A 20,484-nucleotide genomic window follows, 5' to 3' on the forward strand; every position below is an offset into this window, starting at 1 on the left:
ACAATGGATTCATTCTATCCGATTAAAAATAAAAAAATGATTTAAAGAATAGCTCATCCACATGGTCATTATTGAGTAAATATTTATTAAGGCTTTATAGTGACCAGACCCACTTCCAGGATGGCAGCTATGAGGGACAAGTTACCCTCGTGGAGTTATAGAATAGTGGAAGACTGAGACAGCAAGGACTTACATGTAATAAAGAACATCAGAACCCTACAAAAGGGGACCCAGAACTTAGACTGGCAGATCAAAGAACTCTTTGCAGGGACTCCCTCTTGGTGCAAGGGATTAGGATACAGCCTGTGAAGCTGTCCACAGCCTCTGCAGCAGGAGTTAGATTCCCTGCTGGCCGGGGAGCTACCCACATGGCACAGCAGACCTCTCCTGACTCGCCCGCTGCTCCCCTCAGCAGTGTATTATGTCAGTCTGCCTATTCTGTTCCCCGCTCTGTCTCTGGTGAATCCTCTCACCTCCTCACACACACCTCTGGCTTGTACCCCAGCTCTTGTATGTATAAATAAATAAATCTTTAAAAAAAAAAAAAACTCTCCAGACAAAGTGTCATATGGGTCCAGAGTAGGGAGGGACTTCTAGGGAAAATGAAGAAGATGTATATTCTAGATGGGCATGCAAAAATCTGGAGGGCACAGAAGTACACTAGGTTTAAGGAAGAGAACAGAGGCTGTGGCTGTTGCAGAGTGAAGGGGAGAGCTTTATCAGATGAGGCCATACAGTAATTCACACATGTCTTTATAGACTCTGTAAAGAATTTGCTTTTTACTCTAACAGCAAAGGGAGGTGACTGGAAATTTTCCATCTGAACCATGTGTTCAGGTTTAGCATTAAAAAAATCTGTGTTGCTTAAGGTGGAGACAGGGAAGAATGAAGGCCCAAGTGGGTGTCAGAATCCCAGGAGTGGCTGCTGTGGAGCACAAGGCAGTGTGACAGTAGCTTGGACTAGAGGGATGTTTATGCTGGCAGAAAGGGAAGGAAATGACAAATTTCTTAAAAAACGGAAAGGGAATTTCAGCAGAACTTGGTGATAGTATAATTGCAAGGGATGGGGTAGTTTAAAAAAAAAGAAAATATCAAAGACTAGTTTTATGGGTTGTAAATTGTTATAGAATATTTTCCTGAATACTTATTATGAACTAAGGACTCTTCTAAGTTTTGGAGGGGTGTTTGCTGTTGTTTTAATCGCTGATATTCAGATCAGTATCAATTCCATAAATTATAAATTTAGGCACTATATCATATAAGCTTCAATATCTCATTGCCCTCCCCAACCTCTCCCCACCAATAAAGAAGCCACACATTACTGTGATGTAGGCAATATTAAGATGCACATCTTGTAGATGAAGAACTAAAACTGAGAGGCAAAATAGTTTGTTCAAAAACACAAATAATTTGCTCCAAGTTTTGGATTGTGGAGGTTTATGTTACTCCAAAGAACACAGGCTTAACAATTACACTCTGTACATAAATATGGCCAACTGTGAGTTGACTGGTCCAGGTTTCACCCACACCAGAGACATCAAGGAGAAGGAAGTCAGTAAGGAAAATGTGGTCCTAGAGACAGATGGCCACTAGGAAGCAGACTAGACATCACAGACCAAATGAATGAATAAATTGATATTATTTAATAAAACATATTTTTTGTTTCTTACTCTTAAACTAATTTGCAGTTAACCTTTATGGTAATTTTAGAAATTCTTACAATGTTTTAAAAAATAATTCAGAGTTTATAAGATGTGAGGTGACTGACAGATATATTAATTTAATCATGATACTCACATATATTTATATAATAACCATGCTGTGTACTTAAAATATATACAATTTTATCTGTCAATTAAAAATAAATAAAATAAAACACATGTAGATGCTATAAAAAGTAATTAAGGCTTTGGATGATTTATTACTTTCCTAAAGTCTCACTTGAAAGAATCTCTTGATAGCAAAGCGTGTTTGTAACAGACAGAATAGAAACTAAAATGGAAACAGATTCTAATGCTTTTAGCAGATATTGCTCAAAGCTTGTTTCACTTAAATATCACGCCTATGTGTTTACATTTTTATTTCCTCCTGGATCTCCCTTTTCCTTTCTTTTCTCACTTGTCTACACCAGAATCTGTAATCCCAGGTGCCTTTCCTTCCTCCCTCCTCCCTAACATCTAAAAGCCTGCTTATCACCACCTCAATTATCCAACAAATAAGGAGGGATTTAGGGCCTTTTCCTACCATTTTCTCCCTTTTCTCATGAGGAAATCCAGCCCTGCCAGTGCTGTTTCACTTTCCAGGAGTTTCAGGCAGGACACAACAAGGCAATACATTTTCATCAAGGCTCAAGCACAACTGTGCTCTAGAGAATTGGGGTTTAATGTAATTTATGGGGAGCCACTTCCAAGGGAGAACATGGAACTTCCAGTTTAATTGGGGTGATCTGGAAGGCTTGGCAGCTGTCAATGAGCAAGGAGATGGTGATACATGAATAGAAACAGAAGTCAGTCAGCACACCCTCTTCGTCCAGGATGCTTTTCCTCTGACACTCCCAGCTATGGTTTTTCTTACTGCATTTCTGCTCTTCTTATTCTCCTTTTTAATATGCATATGATTCTCCCCTACTCTTTATCCAATAGTGTATGTAGGGAAGGCATAACTCCTTCCTGGTAAGAATATGGAGCCACCCCTTTTTCCGCCTGCGCTTTCCTAGCCTGTTCCACAAATACTCCAGAGGGAAGAAATAAGAGGGGTCTTGGTGACATGGTGCTGCTACCCTCACTGACTGAAAAGCAATTTTAATTATGTCTGCAATATTAATTAGCTAATTCAGTAAATATTTATCGAATAAAAAAGTGTACATGCCATATGTTAGATTCTTTCACAGGCACTGAGGACACAGCAGTCAATAAAACAGATTATGTTCCAGTGAAAGAGTAAATATAAGCAAAATAAAGTAAAATACACAGTAATTTCTTTGGTGATAAGTTGTTTTTATGAACATAAAGCAGGAAAGAGGGTAGGAAATAATGGAAGGAAAAGTCCACTTTAAATACTATGGTAGGGCCTCCCTGGTGGCGCAGTGGTTGAGCGCTGGGTTGCAAAGCTGCCGGAAGCCTCCGCAGCACCAGTTCAATCCCCGGCTGCTCCCCGGCCACTGGAGGAGGGTCCCACATGGCGCGCAGACCTCTCCTGCTGCCCGCTGCTCCCCTCAGCAGTGTACTTCGGTCCTTCTGCCTGCTCTGCAACCCGCTCTGGCTCTGGTGAATTCTCTCACCCTCCCGCGCTTCTGACTGTACCCAGTGCTTGTACAAATAAATAAATAAATCTTTAAAAAATAAATAAATAAATAGATAAATAAATAAATAAATAAATAAATACTATGGTAGGGAATGTCTCAATGGAAAGGTATTTAATTACAGGTGAGGGAATTTTTATTATGAGAATACATATCCAAATCACAAATAAGATATCACTTTCAAAGATTCTACTCTTTTTTTCTGATTGTTTTTCTCATAAAATGGTACATACACTTTTAAAAAATAAGCAAATTATAGAATAGAACATTTAACTGTTATCCACATAGTTTTTAATATTAAGTAAGCATGATTGCAGAAACAAATGTGCAGATGGAGAGATTGGGGGAAAAATGGGTAGCTAGATAAGTAAAGGCAGAAATAATTCCATGAAAAAATGGTATCACACTAAAACACACTATTTTTTAATTTACATTAAAAATCAAGAAAAAGATATAAGTAAGACTGAAGGAATAGCTGAAATTTGCATAAATATCTAATTTGTAAGATAGATATTTTTTCCAAAAAAGATAAAACCAAATTTAAGAAAGACATAATAGGAAAAATATGAAGAAACTGGAGTCATTATGGTTCTTCAGGACTCAATGTGTCAAATTTAGTCAATATTGATTGATTGCTTGTTCTGAAAAATGAGGAAATTAGCACTCCCACCCACCTTCCCTGTCCCATCTCCAGATTTTTATTATGTTATTTTAATAACATCAAGTTATATATCATTGCCTTCTGTTCTGAAATATTTTACCAGCCTCCCTTTAGTTCTCTATTAATGCAGATTGAGTATTATACCAATACCCTTACCACACTTCTTCCATTCTGAGTTATAATAAAACACTTACATTTCAGTTGGCTGCATTTCATCAAGCAGTTTTTAAAAAGGACACTGTCTCTGAGTTCCTACATGTTTAGGGATGTCTACCTACTCCTTTCACTTCTGAACAACAAGTTGAATGGTTATAAATCATACCTTTCCCTCCCAGTATCTTGATCACTCCCTCATCCCTCCTTGTTCTCTCCCTTCCATCCTCTCCCTCTCTCTTCTCCTCCCCTCTCCCTCTCTAGCTCTTTCAGATAACTTGCTTTTTTTTTTTTTTTTTTTCAAATCTTGATGCCTGGGGAAATTTTTTTTTATCAGTCAAGAAGATCTACTAGAATTGATAGATATTATGTCAGAGCAAATGTAAAGTATGGACAGACATTCCCATATTAAGAATGAGAAAGATGAAAATATTTAACATAAAAATTACCCAGATATATCACAGTAATAAAAATAACAGAAATGGATGAAAAAGATAGATAAGAACCCAATTTGGAAGAAAACATAACTCAAAGAATAAGTGGTAAAATCAGCCATATCTACAAACACTTCATTGTTATTCTTTACCATGGTCTGTCATTTTGAGCTTTTTGCTACATTTAATTTACATGACCCTAAACCAAGGACATGGTTTTTAAAATACAACATCTAAATCTAATAATTCTGCCACTGTGTTTGTAGGTTGCCAAGTCTGGCTAAGATAAGCTCAGGATAATGACTAGGTTAGGTGTGGAGGCTCTCTGAGAATAGTTTATACCTGTGTCTGTGTCTTCCTGGGCTCCTACAGCCAGAGATGAGAACTGCCTGTGTTCCAATCACCATGAGGAACTTCATGATCCTGTATTTTCTATTGCTCTGTCAGAAATTACCACAAACTTAACTAAAAACAACAACCATTTATTAACTGTAGTTCTGCAGGTTGGTTGGTAGGCAGGTAGGTAGGTAGTTGAGTAGGCAGATAGATAGATATCTAGCACTTGGAGGCTTTGCTTCACCTTACTGGAAAAGAGACTGATGGCATCATACAAAGAGGGCTACAAACAACCAGGCCAGACTTATTAGGAAGCCATGTGAGCCCAGTGTGTGAATTCATAACCTAATCAGCATCCTTCGCTCTGGTGACTTAGCTGCTAAAGCCTGTGCACTCACTGCAGAGATAGCAGCTGAACATGGTGGTATATCATCAGAGCAAATACCTTATGCTTGCTCTGACATTGTTTATGGCCAGAATCAGTGTCCATGTGATTTTAATTATTAATAATTAAGTATTTGTAATAGGCCCCTATATTTTTATTGCTTTGTCAGAAATTACCACAAACCTAAATAAAAACAACACCCATTTATTAACTGTAGTTTACAGGTAAGTTCAGGTAAGCTCATGGCTTCTCTGTTTAAGGTCTCATAAGGTTTAAACAAGTGTCAATCAGGTTGGACTTCCATCTGAAACTCTGGATTCTCCTCTAAGGTCATTCAAATTGTTGGCAGCACTCAATTCCTTAGGGTATGAGACTGATTCCCATTTTCTTGCTAGTTCTCCAAGTATACTCACTCTTCATTTCTAGAGGTGATTATGTCCCACCCACATGGCCTTCTTTCAACATGGAAGCTTACTTAAAGCCAAGAGGAGAATCTGTAGGAACATATTTCTATTTCTAGTGGGAAGACTATATAGTTTTTCCATAATCTCAAAGTAGTATAATGACAGGTGGGTGACCTATCACAGAAATCCACACTCAAGTGAAGGGCAATATATAAGTATATACAACATTGTGAGGGACTCTTAGAGAATAAATCAGAATCCTGTCCCCACACCCTCTAAATCATGCTTACTTTAGATTCCTTGTTTGCCTAGACTTAACAGGATCTTTTGAAACACTCCTTCTTGGCAAGAACACTATGCCTGATTCTTTCTTAACCAACTCCATTCTGTAAGCCAGACACTCATAGGCATAAGTATCATCTTTACTTGGCACCTGTTTTGAGAAAACTCATAAAACTCAATGAAATGAAAACAAAGAACCCAATCAAAAATGGGCAGAGGAGCTAAATGAGCACTTCTCGAAAGAAGACACACAGATGGTAACAGGCACATGAAAAAAATGTTCAAAATTACTATCACCAGAAAAATGCAAATCAAAACCACAATAACATAATACCTCACTCCTGTAAGAAAGGCCCATATCAAAAAAAAACCAGAAATAAATATTGCAAGGGTATGGAGTAATATGAACCCTTGTATACTATTAATAGGAATGCAGAATGGTCAAGTCTCTGCAGAAAACATTACGGAAGTTCCTCAAAATATTAAAAATAGTATATCCTATGATCCAGAATTTCTGCTCTTTGATATTTACCCAGAGAATGAAAAAACACTAATTTGAAGGGATATATGCACTCCTATGTTCACTGCAGCACTATTTACAACACCTAAGTTATAGAAATAACCTAAGTGTCCAAAAACACATGAGAATTAAGATGTTGTGGTATAAATACATGATGGCATACTATTCACCTATATTAAAAAAAATAAATTTTGCCATTCATGACAACATGGATGGGACTGGAAGGGATTATGTTAAGTGAAATAAGTCAGAATGAGAAGAACAAATAACACATGATTTCACTTATATGTGGAATACAGAGAAACAAAGCAAGGGAATTGACAAAACTAAAGCAAAACAAACTCTAGAAATCTGACTGTAGAATTGAGGCTACCAGAGTGGGAGGCTGGGGGTGGGCACAAAGGGGAGGGGGTCCATTGATATATGGCAAAGGACTATGAGTGCTTTGTTGGTGGGTATGGTGCAGTGACATACATTTGAGGAGGTGTAAACATTTTCCTAAATCATATATAATCCTGTGAACCATTTTTACATCCAAAAAATTTTTATTTCAGCTAAAGAGATAAAAGCAATCCTGATTTCAGTCACTATGCCATCTACCTATCACAAAAATTCCACTTTCTAACTCGCTTATATATCATATATCTTGAAGAGGTTACATGAAAAGATTTTTATAATTATTATCCAATTTATAAAGATGTACATGTTAGTGACAAGAATCTTAGTTCTCATAAAGTTAATAATTGTAAGACACAGAAATTGAGGTATGCTGAAATTAGCAAATCTTGGTTTCAATTGGATGCTCATTAGATTAAAGTGATCAGCTGGATGTGACACCAATGAAAGAAGAAACGTTTTTAAAAATGTATAAAACTGTACAAAACACTGAAAATATTTCCATGAAAATCATGCCTTGAAGATGAGATGAAATTACCAATTTGTAATATTTTGTAACTCTGGCAAACAGAATCATCATGAAACAAGCAAGTTGGTGTTCAAATTCAGCTCATCAGACATTACAAACACACCCTCAGAAATACATTATGCACAAAACTGAAAAACTAGCCTCATATTTCTCAGCCAGAAGGAGAGAACACATAATCACTCCATCTTGCCTCAGTTATCCAGCTTATCTAGCTGACTCTGCTTCCTTCTTGTGATATTCATGCCAATGATAAGCCTAGGGCCTGAGAAAAGTCTTCCCATATAAATGGGAGCCTTACCTACTCAGCCTCAGAATACCTGTACTATTACCTAATCGCATAAAGTCTTTTTAAGGTTATTATCTAAATCGTAGAGTCTTTTAAGGCAGGACCACCACCTATGTGCCTGGGTCTTTCCCGCAGGATTAACATGAGCCTGGTTCTGAATGAATGACCAATGGCCATGAGCCACAATATGTTAATGTCAGCAATCCTGACCATGATGGCCATCATAATGGAAAGTGCAAACACTGAGAACTCTCGCTATCAATTGGAATAGAGACAAAATGCTGAATATGTATGATTCCTCCACCTGACATCAGCAGGAAACTCACAAACTTTAGCAGAAAATAAATCTCTCTGAAAGAACAAACATGTGATGTTACGAGGATTAAAAACGTTATCCCTGAAAGTCCCAAAGTAGTCACAAATAATACAATTGCCCAAGTAAGGAAGGCCAATTTGCCACTGAAGGTAAAGATTTAGAAGTGAAGAGGAACTCTGACCAGATTTAAATAATGGCAGAAGGATCAAAAATAAGAGAAGGTAAAGGATCAATCGATCGGCCAGCGTGCTGATCTGTAAAGTAGAGTGGAAAAGATGCCAGCAGCTAACTTTGAGTCCAGTTATTTAAAAGGAAAAAAAAATTCAGCTCAAGGTTCTATGTTTTCAAGGTTATTCTGAAAAGTGTGTAAGGTTACTTCAGACATGCATTTTTTAAACGATGGAGCATGGCTTAAATAGATAGGGCAAATGGTTTGGTCTTCATTAATATTTTATTTCTGGTAAATTCAAATATGGGACTGTTACAGTTCCCTGTGGCTGATCTTTACTTCCAAAATGTATGTGTTCTTGGGCCTCCCTGGTGGTGCAAGGGGTTAAGCACAGCACTATGAAGATATCCACAGCCTCTGCAGCACAAGTTCAAGTCCCGGCTGGCCAGGGAGCTACCCACATGACGCAGCAGACCTCCCCTGTCTCACCCGCTGCTCCCCTAAGCAGTGTATTTTAGTCAGTCTGTCAATCTGTCTGTTCTGTTCCCTGCTCTGTCTCTGGTGGATCCTCTCAACGCCCCCTCACCCCCACTCCACATCTCTGGCCTACATCCCAGTTCTTGTATGCATAAATAAATAAATCTTTTAAAAACTGTATGTGTTCAAATTTGTATTTTTAGTTAACTCTAGAGAGCTCTCTGCAATCATCAACCTTCCCAGTCTACATTGTTCATTTTATTTTTTTTTAACCTTTCACAATCCCTGCAGTATGTGTCATGTGTAACACAGAATGCTGTACTGCTTGGGCTGGGTTTGTTCCTTTTTGATTTCTAGCCCTTGAATGGCACAGTGTTACCAGGAGAGGCTGGTCAGACTCCTTTGCTGCTGTGATAAAGCTCCATGGTCATAGTTGGCTTAGCTTTTACCAGTTCTCTACTTCTCCCTATAATACACTCTCCCATCTGAGTGTGCTGGTACCACTAATGTCCCACAAGAGGATATTCTGAGCTGTCCTTGGAGCCATGAGGCATAGCCAGCTATAGCACTGCCTCAGAGCCCAGGCCTGGCTCCCATTCTTGTGCCTTCTGGTGACTTTGTTTCAGACCCTAAGGCTAAAGTTAGGCCCAGTGCTTACCTACCGAGGAATAGTCTGTGGCTATTAAACTGAGACTACTGGCATAAAAGCAAACTTTTCTTTTTTTCCTTTCTCATCTTTGTTCTTGTAGTCCATTCATTGTTTACAGATTCTCCTCTATCTACCACCTCTCTATCAAGATGCACATGTACACACAGAGATACGCACATGTGCACACAGAGGTATACATACCTCCTCCCACAATAAGGCAGAGGTATGGAAAGCTACCCTTCCCCAGTCTTCTCCCTCCCCACATATTAGCCCTTGAGAGTGGACAGGATTAAGATGTTCTTTTTGATATTAATTCATGATTATATTTTGATTTCCTTGTGCTTTTACATCTTTAATTCATGCATACACTGAATACCCCAATTAATTATGTAATCATTGAGAACAGGGACAGCATCTGTCATTCCTTTTGGGACTTTCTTCCTCCATTTCTTAGGGCATGGTTTGTGCAGGCTGAGCTCTCCTGCTTTCATTGCATAACCAACTTTAAAATTGAATGAGGGCCTCCCTGGTGGTGCAAGGGGTTAAGCATTGCACTATGAAGCAATCTGTAGCCTCTGCAGCACAAGTTCAACCTGGCCGGCCAGGGAGCAACCCAAATGGCGCAGCAGACCTCTCCTGTCTTGCCTGCTGCTCCCCTCAGCAGTGTGTTTCAGTCAGTCTGTATGTTCTGTTCCCCGCTCTGTCTCGGGTGAATCCTCTCACCACCACCACCACCACCCCCACCCCCCACCCTGCTGGCCTGTGCCCCAGCTCTTATTTGCATAAATAAATAAATTTTTAAAAATAAATAAATAAATATATAAATAAAATTGGATGAAATGCTCAGTCTCCCCTCCATACTACACATACAAAGGAACAAAATGGAACTGCTTGAATAACAAGCTTCCTCTCTTGAAGGAGGGATGATTTGATCTCTGAGTGCTTTCAAATTTAAGAAACTTACACTGCCATCTACCTAAGAAACACTTGTCTCATAATTAAACATATACATATATGTTATAACACACACACACACATATATGTATAATCCACCTGTAGAATCACACTCAGAGACATAAAGAGTAGGGAAATCTCAGCTCCAACCCTGTCTCTGCCACTCTCTAGTCCCACATCTTTAAGCAGGTTATTTTTCAACAACTCAGAGTCTCAGTTTCCTCAACTGTAAAATGAGAATAATCAGGATGCTACCTCAGAGTCAACTAAGAGAATGTAAGTCAATGCATGACCCAAGTTAGGCTCTCCAAAAATACGTACAACTTTTAAATTTTTTTGCAACTCAGAAGAATTGTGGGGTATTTTTGCCACAATCAAGTGCCTTAAAGATAGTTAAGGAAGTCTTTCAAACAGTTGCTTTAGATACATTCAATAGAACTCTCATACCGAACAATCTAAAAATCCACAAAGAAATACATGAGCAGAATATGGTCATGTTTACATATTAAGCAGCTTTTCTGGCCACTCAGCAATAAAAGTTCTCCAAAAAGGGGTAGAGTGCATTAAAAGAAAAAAAATCTTTTGTTTGGGCCCATCTCAGGGTAAAGAAATGCCAATTCTGAAAGTCCCTGGAGCTAAGCAAATTCCCCACCATCAGCTGTTGGGCTGTGTCAGCAAAGCCAGTCTGCCTGCAGGAAACTGGAGCTCAGGAGTCTCCCTAGGGTGCTCTCCTCTCTGATGTCACAGCCCTGCGGTGCTTATGAAGGCCACAGAGGGCATCACAACCACTGCCAGGCCCTGCTATTTTTGGCATGAAAATTCAGGTGGGCTTTTTGTCCATTGAGGCAGGCTCTCTCCTTCCCTTGTTTTCTCCTCGCCTCTCTCCCTCCTGGATATAAAACTTATTGCAGTTTCATCCACTTTATCATCTCATTTGCTTTCTGATCCGATTCTGTGCTGCCATGTGGCTGATCAAAGACAGATGTGAGCTCTCATCTTCACAAAGAAGCTCCTGTATTCAAACAAACATGTTAATTTATCGTTGTCTTGCTACAGTTACTTTCACTTGCTCCCTCCTACCATTTCTCAATATATTCATTCACTCCCAAGACCCCTCCCTCTTTTTATACTCTCTTGTTTTATTCTTATTTATCTTTAAAATCTCTCCATTCCCCAGTTTATATTCTGTTATTGACAGGATAATACAATTGCTTGTCCCCATCTTATATTCCTCATACCTTCCTCTCACCTTTCATCTTACCTGCCTCTCCTTTCTCTGTCTCCTGTCTGTTCCCTCCTAGGAATGTGTCCTTCTCCCTAATCCTTTTTTTCCTCATCTCTCCTCTCTTTTTCTGCTTCCTCCCCTCCGAGATTCACCTTTTTGCTTTCTCTCCAAACTCCACCATGCTGCTGCTTCCCTCTCTGCTGCTTTTCTGCTGAGTTGCTACTTTCAAGGATTTGAAATTCAGTAAATCCTTGATAGTTTGCCCTAATTTGGAGAGAAGGTCAATCAGAAATAATAAGCCTGAGAAACAGAATATTTTAGAGAAACCCCTCATTTGAAGGATATTAAGTGGACACAATATGATTGTTGACAAAGAATGAAGAAAGCTTTTCGCAGAACTACCAATAACAATTTACTGTGTTCTCAGGGCTGAGGTGATTCAGTAATGAACAAGGCTTGATCCCTGCCCTCGAGGAGTTTAAAATATAGTATAGAAAATAGGGCATGCTTGTATATGATCTTAATAAAGGCAGAATGTGTGAGAAGCTGATTCATTTGACAAACATTAACCCCTACACTGTGGTAGAGCTGTGGAAAATGCAAAAGTGACTCCAACATAATCTTGGCCCTGAGGACCAAGACTCTGGTAGAGGATTAATTTGTCTTAAATGATTACCATGTAAAGCATAACCCAAAAAAAACACTTAAGGTAAAGGACAATGAAAAGTTCAGAAGGGAAGGTGATTAATTTAAACAGGAAGGTGGAGAAAGCGTCAATGCAGAGATGGCCACTGGGTCTGAGTTGGCAAAAGGGTCAAAGTCCTGCAAGGATCACATGAAAAATAGGGTTTGTCATAATGTCAGTTTCAGTTCACTGTGAGAGGCTAAGGGAATCCCTGGTGGAAGATTCTGAGTTTTAGTCTAGGCGTGCTGAGACATGATGCTCTGATTGTTTAGTTATCTGTCTTTTGGGCCCAAGAAGGGGAAAGTCGTGTCTGCCCACACATGATGTGCTGAGCTAGGAAAAGAGGCCTGCACAAGCAGAAGTTCAGAGGCAGGAATGTCAGTGGGACATCAAAGGGGACAGAGGTTGGTCCAATGTGGCTGCTCAACAGGTGGCGAAAGGAGACAGTCAAGGTGACACTGGGAAGGGAAATGTCATATTGTGGAAGGCCTAGAACATCATGTATAGAAGTTGAACATTCAAGAGCTTTAAGCAGAGGATAAAACCACATTTGTGTTAGGTCTACTGAAGAAGATAAAAATTAGCTAAAAGAGGCTAATAGGGAAGCCACTGCAATAATTCACCAAGTGACATACTTACTCATGTAATGAGTATGATGAGAGTAGGAAGAAAGATCTGGTTCAAGTCATATGCCTATGGTAGAATCTCGGGGAAGGAGGAATCAGAAATGAAACAATTGGCTAGAATAATGATGAAGTCAGTGTCCAAGAGAGGGAAGACAAATGGAAGAATTTATAGGAATGATGCTAATAGATTTGGTTTTGCTGAATTTGGGATACTGATGAATACAGACACAACATTAAGAAAAAAGTATAGAAGATGAAAGTCATATTACTTGAATACATCTATGGTGGCAAAACCATACCTTCATTCAGCAAATATTTACTAAGCACATTCTATCTACTGGTGAGATGAAGCATGGCATCAAAAAATAGTATATTAATGATAAAATTTACGAGAGAGAAGAAAAAAAGTTGACAAGAACCCGTAAGAGGGTGGTCCCCAGGAAAAGTGGAGGTTCTAGGTTCCCTTCCCCACTCAAGGAGCGGCGGAGATAAGGAGGGAGAGGAAGCTAGAGAAGACAGAGAGAAGGATGGAAGGAGACCAAGAAGGAGACCTGGAGGAGGCATATGGTACACAGAGACATTTGAAAAAATTGTGCATGCTTCTTGGCCTTGGACTTATATCAGGGACTTGGGGGACATGGAAAGAGCCACTTTAAAGAGACAGAGATGTGGGTGAGAGACCCATGGGGAGGCTGACAACAGCAGCCTTTATCTTCAGTTGGATTTTGATTGTGGTCTTTTCCTTCCAGACTTGCCTGTCCCCTTCTGCGCCTTTCCTATGGGTCCCCACCGTAAGATGCCTTAGAATTGTGGGAAGCTTTTGGGCCTCAACATTTCTGCTTTGGACCAACCCTGTTTGGCAGGGCATTTACCCACAAGGGGATGGATAATTTGGGTGTTTAATTGGAAACTATTTTAACTATATTCTGTCTCTTCTCTTCTCTTCTCCTCTCTTCTCTTTATTGCATACTAATTGTATAAAAGTCCCTTTCCATTAAAGGTCTTATGCACTAGAGTATGTATTGTCTTGATGTGGCACATGGCAGGATCCACTTACAGGTTTGGAGGTCCTGGGGTACCCCTCCTTCTGCCCGATAACATACCTGCCACGGGTAAACTGCATCTCAGTGTGTCCCAGGAACTGGGAAAAACAAAACTAAATAGGGGAAGAGTAAGAAGAAAAAGACCCTAGAAGCCACTGAGGTTTTAGGGAACCCAACAATTCGTTAACAAATAGATAAGAATCAGTTGTGCTTAGCAAATGTATTATTTAAATGCAAATGATGCTGCTAATTGTCTGCACTGTAATAGAGGCTAAAAAGAAGTCATCTAAAACTGGAGAGAACAAGGGACCAGGGGAACCTGGCTTTGTAATTACTCAGCCACTTAGTAGTAATATTCCTCAGGCAAGTTACTTTTATCTCTGAGTCTCAGTTTTCTTCTCTATAAAATAAGGAAAATAATATTTACTTCATTGAGTCATTGTGAAAATTAAATACAATTAACGTGCATAAGATGCCTGGAACAATAAATGGCAGATATTATTATATTTAAAAAAAAAAAGGTTAGGGCCTCTCTGGTGGCGCAAGGGGTTAAGACGCAACCTATGAAGCTAGCGGCAGCCATTGCAGGAAGAGTTTGATGCCTGGCTGGCCAGGGAGCAACCCCCATGACACACCAGACCTCTCTTGACTCACTCACTGCTCCCCTCAGCAGTGTACTTCAGTCAATCCACCTGTTCTGTTCCCCACCCAGTCTCTAGTGAATCCTCTCACCTCCCACACCCCTGGCCTGTACCCCAGTTCTTGTATGTATAAATAAAAAAATCTTAAAAATAAAAAGTTCATCTAACACATCTTGTCCTGCTTTAAGACAAGTTGTCACCAAGCTTCTGTATGAGTAAACTATTAGTGCACCTTGGCAAACAGTCTTTGGTAACAGAGCCATATTGGTCTAATACATCTTTTTTTAAAAAGATTTATTTATTTATGTATACAAGAACTGGGGTGTAAGCCAGAGGTGTGGGGGGCGGGGGGAGGCAGGGGAGTGCTGAGAGGATTCACCCGAGAGAGTGGGAAGCAGAACAGGTAGATGCACTGAAATACACTGCTGAGAGGAGCAGCGGGCGAGGCAGAAGAGGTCTCCTGTGCCATGTGGGTTGCTCCCTGGCCGGTCGGGAATCGAACTCATGCTATAGTGGCTGGTGATAGCTTGATAGAGCTGTCTTTAACCCCTGTGCCATGAGGGAGGCCCCTAATACATCCATTAAAGTGCTAATCCCAGACCCTGTCCACCTAGCAATCTTTCTAAACTGGAAATGTGTGTTTACACAGTTTTCATTACCAGAGTAGATTGGGACAGTTGGGCTGAGTGCCAGATCAGAATGGTTCTTTGTTTTTATATCAAATACCAATTGTCCATCAAATCTCACCATGCTCCACTCTCACATAATCAAATCAATCACACATAGAAATATTTCTAAATCCTTATATTAACCATTATCTCTAATTCCTAACCCCATCCTCACCAACCAAATTCACTCCACTCTCCCACTTCCCATGTTCTCAGTGTCAGGTCACAGCACTCTAGCATGCACGGCTCTGTCTCGTGAATCAGGTCCTTTCCACACCCATTCAACTACTGTCTTCAAGACCATTATTACCGCTAAATGATTTCCAGACGACTGAATGTTCTCCATTCCAATCTGCCCTTCACACTACAGGAGATCTGATTATAGCATTCTGTCATTTGCTAACTCTCACTATAACAGTGTGACATCCACAGAAAGGGGATTTTCCAGGTTCCCTGCCCTACCCAAGGAAGGGTGGAGATAAGCAGCAAGGAAAAGCAGAGGAGACTGGAAGAAAGATTTGGAGAAGACACATGGAGCAGAGCGACATATGAAAAAGTTATGCTTGCTTCTCAGCCTTGGACTTTTACCCGGGCTTGGGGGACATGGAAAGGGGACACTTGAGAGAGTCAGAGACATGGGTGAGAAACCCGTGGGCAGGCAGACAATAGCAGCCTTTATCTTCACTTGGATTTTAATTTTGCTCTTTTCCTTTCAGACTTGCCTGGCCCCTTCTGCCCCTTTCCTATGGGTCCCCACCAGAAGGTGCCTTGATTTGTGGCAAGTTTTTGGGCCTCAGCAGTGCACTTTGGGTCAACCCTGTTTGGCTGGGCATTTAACATGGTGGTATGGGTAACTCTGTGTGCTTCATTTGGAAACTAGATTCTCTATTATTTTCTCTATTGCACACTAATTGTATTAAAGCTCTTTTTATTGAAGGTTTTATGCACTTAGAGTATGATTGTCTTTATGAGGTGGATGGCAGAATCCATTTGGAGCAGGCAGGTTTGGGGGCCTAGGGATACCCCTCATTCTGTCTGCTAATACCACTGGCAACAGGAAACAAAATCAATAAATTTTAGTAGAGCATCATGGCCCAATCTAGCACCTAGCCTATCTTCTACTCCAGTTTCCCAACTATCTAATATCATTCACTAATCCAAGTTATTGCAAGTATTGTTCCCTTCACAGGAAATATCTTTCCACAACTTGTTTGACAGGCAAACACCTACTCCTCCTTTAAAATCTAGGTTAGTGGAAAGCTCTCTGGAGCTTCCTCAGTCTACTAAAAGTGGAGCTACCATACGATCCGGCAATTCCACTCCTAGGGATCTACCCAAAGGACACAAAAACAGTGATTCAAAAGAGCATCCTTACACCTTTGTTTATTGCAGCACTATTTAGGATAGGTAAAACCTGGAAACAACCCAAATGACCAAAAATAGATGACTGGATCAAGATGATGTGACATATATACATAATGGAATATTATTCAGCAATCAAAAAACATAAACTCATGTCATTTGCAGCCACGTGGATGGAGCTAGAAGGAATTATGCTCAGTGAAATAAGCCAGAAGGAAAAAGAAAAATATCGGATGCTTTCACTCATAACAGGAATAAAGGGGAACCAAATAAGACATCAGTGTAAAAAAAAAAAAAAGTACAAAACACAACAAAGCAAAAAAAAAAAAAAAACCAGACAATTATAAACCAGAGACATACTGCAGGGGATGAGGAAGGAAATGGGTGAGAGGGAGGGAGGGAGGAGCACAGGGGACCTGTGGTGATGGTGCACGGGTGCCTTGGGGAAGGAGATTCTATGGGGACTCAATCTGAGGGGGTGGGGGGAAGCAAATATTATCTAAAAAATGTAAAAAAAAGATAATAAAAAATAAAATAAATTAAAATAAATTTAAAAAATCCTAGGTTAATGCAACTACTAGTAATAGGGATTGAGAATAGGTTCCTGAATCCTAGAGTTCTGTCCTTAATTAGCCACTGATAACCTTGAGTTTCCTAAGAGAACTTCTACCATGTGAATTAAGGTTAAAAAAAGAACAGTTTATTACTTGGTTTTGGTCTCTAACCTGAGCAAGACTGCCTTGAACTCAATTACTTTACTAAGAAAGAATAACTGAAGAGTTTCTAGATTACCTCTCTTAAGAGTCTGAAAGAAAGGAAAGTGAGTTCTCTTTTCTTATGCAGGAATGCCATGGGCCCCCACTAGTCCCAAGCTGTTCTGAGAGAATAGAAACAGAGCTATTTATCCCACTAGAGATTCATGTTTTGTACCTGAAACTAAGACTCCACCCTCTATAAAACCTGATCCAATAAATATCTGAAGATGAAAAATCTATAGCAGCTTCTCCTACTTGATGTACCAAAAAGTGCCAGTAGTAACTTCCCTTGGGATTTCTTCCCTGGTTCATTTCAATTCCAACTGCCCCAAATGAATTACTCCTTCCTTTATCTATATTCTTTTAATTGTTTGTTCATCCCTCAGTGATATCACTCCTTACATTTTCTATAATTATTTTTTCAATATCTTTCACATTTAACTATCATTTTTAAGAAAGTAGGAACTGTGTGTATTGTGTAGCCCTATCTGTCAAATGCCTAACACTGGGAAACCACCAACTCATATAGTACCTTAATGCTACTTCCTTCCAGGAGGATTTGGAGCATGCTGGGTGAGCAGAGTGTAGACTGAGTTTTAGTTCCCTTCCCCCTACCATTTGAACAAAACTTGGACAGCTGTATCCAGCAACTGTAGACCAGCATGTAAGAGACACTTTTAAAATATATTTGGATGAGTGAATAGAGCATAAATGAACTGGAGGGTGAGGAATAAAATGACAATGTAAAGCTGGAGAAACTATAGGGCATAAAACTTAATAGAACTGGTGACCAGGATAATTAAGGATCCATAAATTTTAGAAAGTTCTTAAATATACAAATTAATAAGGGGGCCTTAAATCTAAAAGAATCTTATCACTGAAAGCATGGCAGCCATATGTTCCAGATTTTCTAGGATAATCCATATTTCAAATCTCCTGTCTCATTGTCCCCGTAAGTGTAATTGTACTTGTCAGAGCATATGTCCTAATTTTGGGTTCAGGAAATATGGTCACTAACTAGAAAGTATATTTGATTTATTTTTGCTCAATCTTCTAATTTTACAGATGAGGAAACTGAGATCCGCAGAGGCTACTCAGATCATCTTAAGTCATACAGGAAATTAATTATAAAACCAGGATTTAAAACTATGTCTCCTGACTTCTAACTTACTGTTAATTTTGTGCTATTTTGTGCTACAGTCTAACATAGCTGCATGGAAGTTTTTTGTTTGCAAAACAAAATACATGCCAGCAGATATACCACTTCTACTATTGAACCTTTTCTTGGGATAAAATATTCTGCCTTGCCACAACAAACCAACAGCAATCCTTCCATTACTAGAATATACAGAGTCTCTGATATGTGGCAGAGTCTCCATTACTAGAATATACAGAGTCTCTCCTATGTGGCAGGAGACAAACTCAGCCTATATTTGGTGGTTGAGTATTTGCAGGCAAGGTAAGGGAGGAGATAGTAAATGCCTTTATCACAGCTGATGGTACAGAAGGGACACAGTCACCAGGTAATGTTTCTTAATCACTATATTCTAACTCTATACCTCAAAACTCCAGGCTTCTGGTATCAACATGATCCAAGGTGACTTTCCAGAATAAAAGAGGAATATGAGAACATCTGGTAGGGGATGGCTCAAAAATGAAAAAGTATAGGGAATACTCGGCAACCAATCTGAAACTGCCATTCATAAAGAACTTATCACATAGAGAAGGAGCATATGGAGTTATTAAGAAAAAGGACAGAAAGAGTAGGTAAATTGAGAATAATTAATATGAACATATTATGGATACTATGGTACAATAACAATAATGAAGTGATTAAAATCAAGGTGAACACACCGATGCTACTGAATGAAGACTGGTGCAAGCAAAAAACTTGAAAATAGAAGGTGGGTAGTCTTAAAGACAAAAGAGAACAGATAGAAGAGAATGAGAAGCTGTTTCAGATGAGGTAGTAAAAGAACACCAGTCACATCTTCAATCTAACTGGATATGTGCCTTTGAGCAAGTTATTGTTCCCTACTTGCAAACAAGAGAATAGGGCTCCACAATCTCCAAGCACCCTCTTAAGCTCTAATTTATCATGATCCCTATTGAACCATTACCATCCTTTGTTAATTTACATGGAATTTCTTCATAATAGGGCCTCTCTGGTGGCGCAAGGGGTTAAGCACAGCACTATCACACTATCAGCAGCCTCTGCAGCCAAATTCGATCCCTGGCTGGCCAGGAGCACATGGTGCAACAGACCTCTCCTCTCTCACCTGCTGCTCCCCTCAGCACTGTATTTCAGTCAGTCCGCCTGTTCTGCTCCCCACTCTGTCTCTGATGAATCTTCTCACCCTGCAACTCTGGCCTGTCCTCCAGTTTTTATATGCATAAATAAATAAATCTTAAAAAGAAAGGAATTTCTTCATAATAAAGTAACTAACAATGTGAGAGGTATATTTACCAGATCAGAGAAGAAGTATTATTTTTGTATGTCTATTCTGGGCCAGAGATTGGCAAACTTTTCCTGTAAAGGACCAGACAGCAAATATTTTAGGCAGTGTGCATTGTGGTCTCTGTCACAGCTATGATCTCTGCCTCTGTAGCATAAAGCAGTCATTGACAAAACATAAACAAGTGAGTGTGGCTGAGTTCCAATAAGACCTGATTTACAAAAACAGGTAGCAGGCTGGATTTAGCCCAGACTTTAGTCAAATCAAGTATGGGAAACACATTATATGTAATTTACTATAGTTTTTTTAGAATAAGACTTTATATATGTATGGATTATAGATGGTAAGAAGATGCAGTAAATGCTTCTGAAAATAAACAAGGATGCCCACTTGGTAATCCATATAAATTGCCACATTGCACAACTCTAGGTCACCATTCACAATAGCTTTATAGAAGCTATAATTTTGTACAGAACAGTGTGGATGACAGAGATGTACAACCTCAATAGCACTGTTGGTGGTATTGATAGCTCAGTAATACTAACAGCCTAAGAGAAACTGGATGCGAATGAAGAAAAGGAAGAATTTGAAAAAGGAATAACAATGGAAGAGAATTCCTGTATCCTAGTTCCTTCAGGAACTCTAAGCCTGCCCTCTCCATCCTATTTCTTCTAACTCTCCAAATAAAAGATTCTTATCTCAGGGAAGAGAAGACATATCATTCATTTAAGCTTGAAGTGAATTTAACAAGTTGCCTTTCTCAGAACAGTT

This window comes from Talpa europaea (assembly GCF_964194135.1).
Source record: "Talpa europaea genome assembly, chromosome: 4".
NCBI classification, from domain to species: Eukaryota; Metazoa; Chordata; class Mammalia; order Eulipotyphla; family Talpidae; genus Talpa; species Talpa europaea.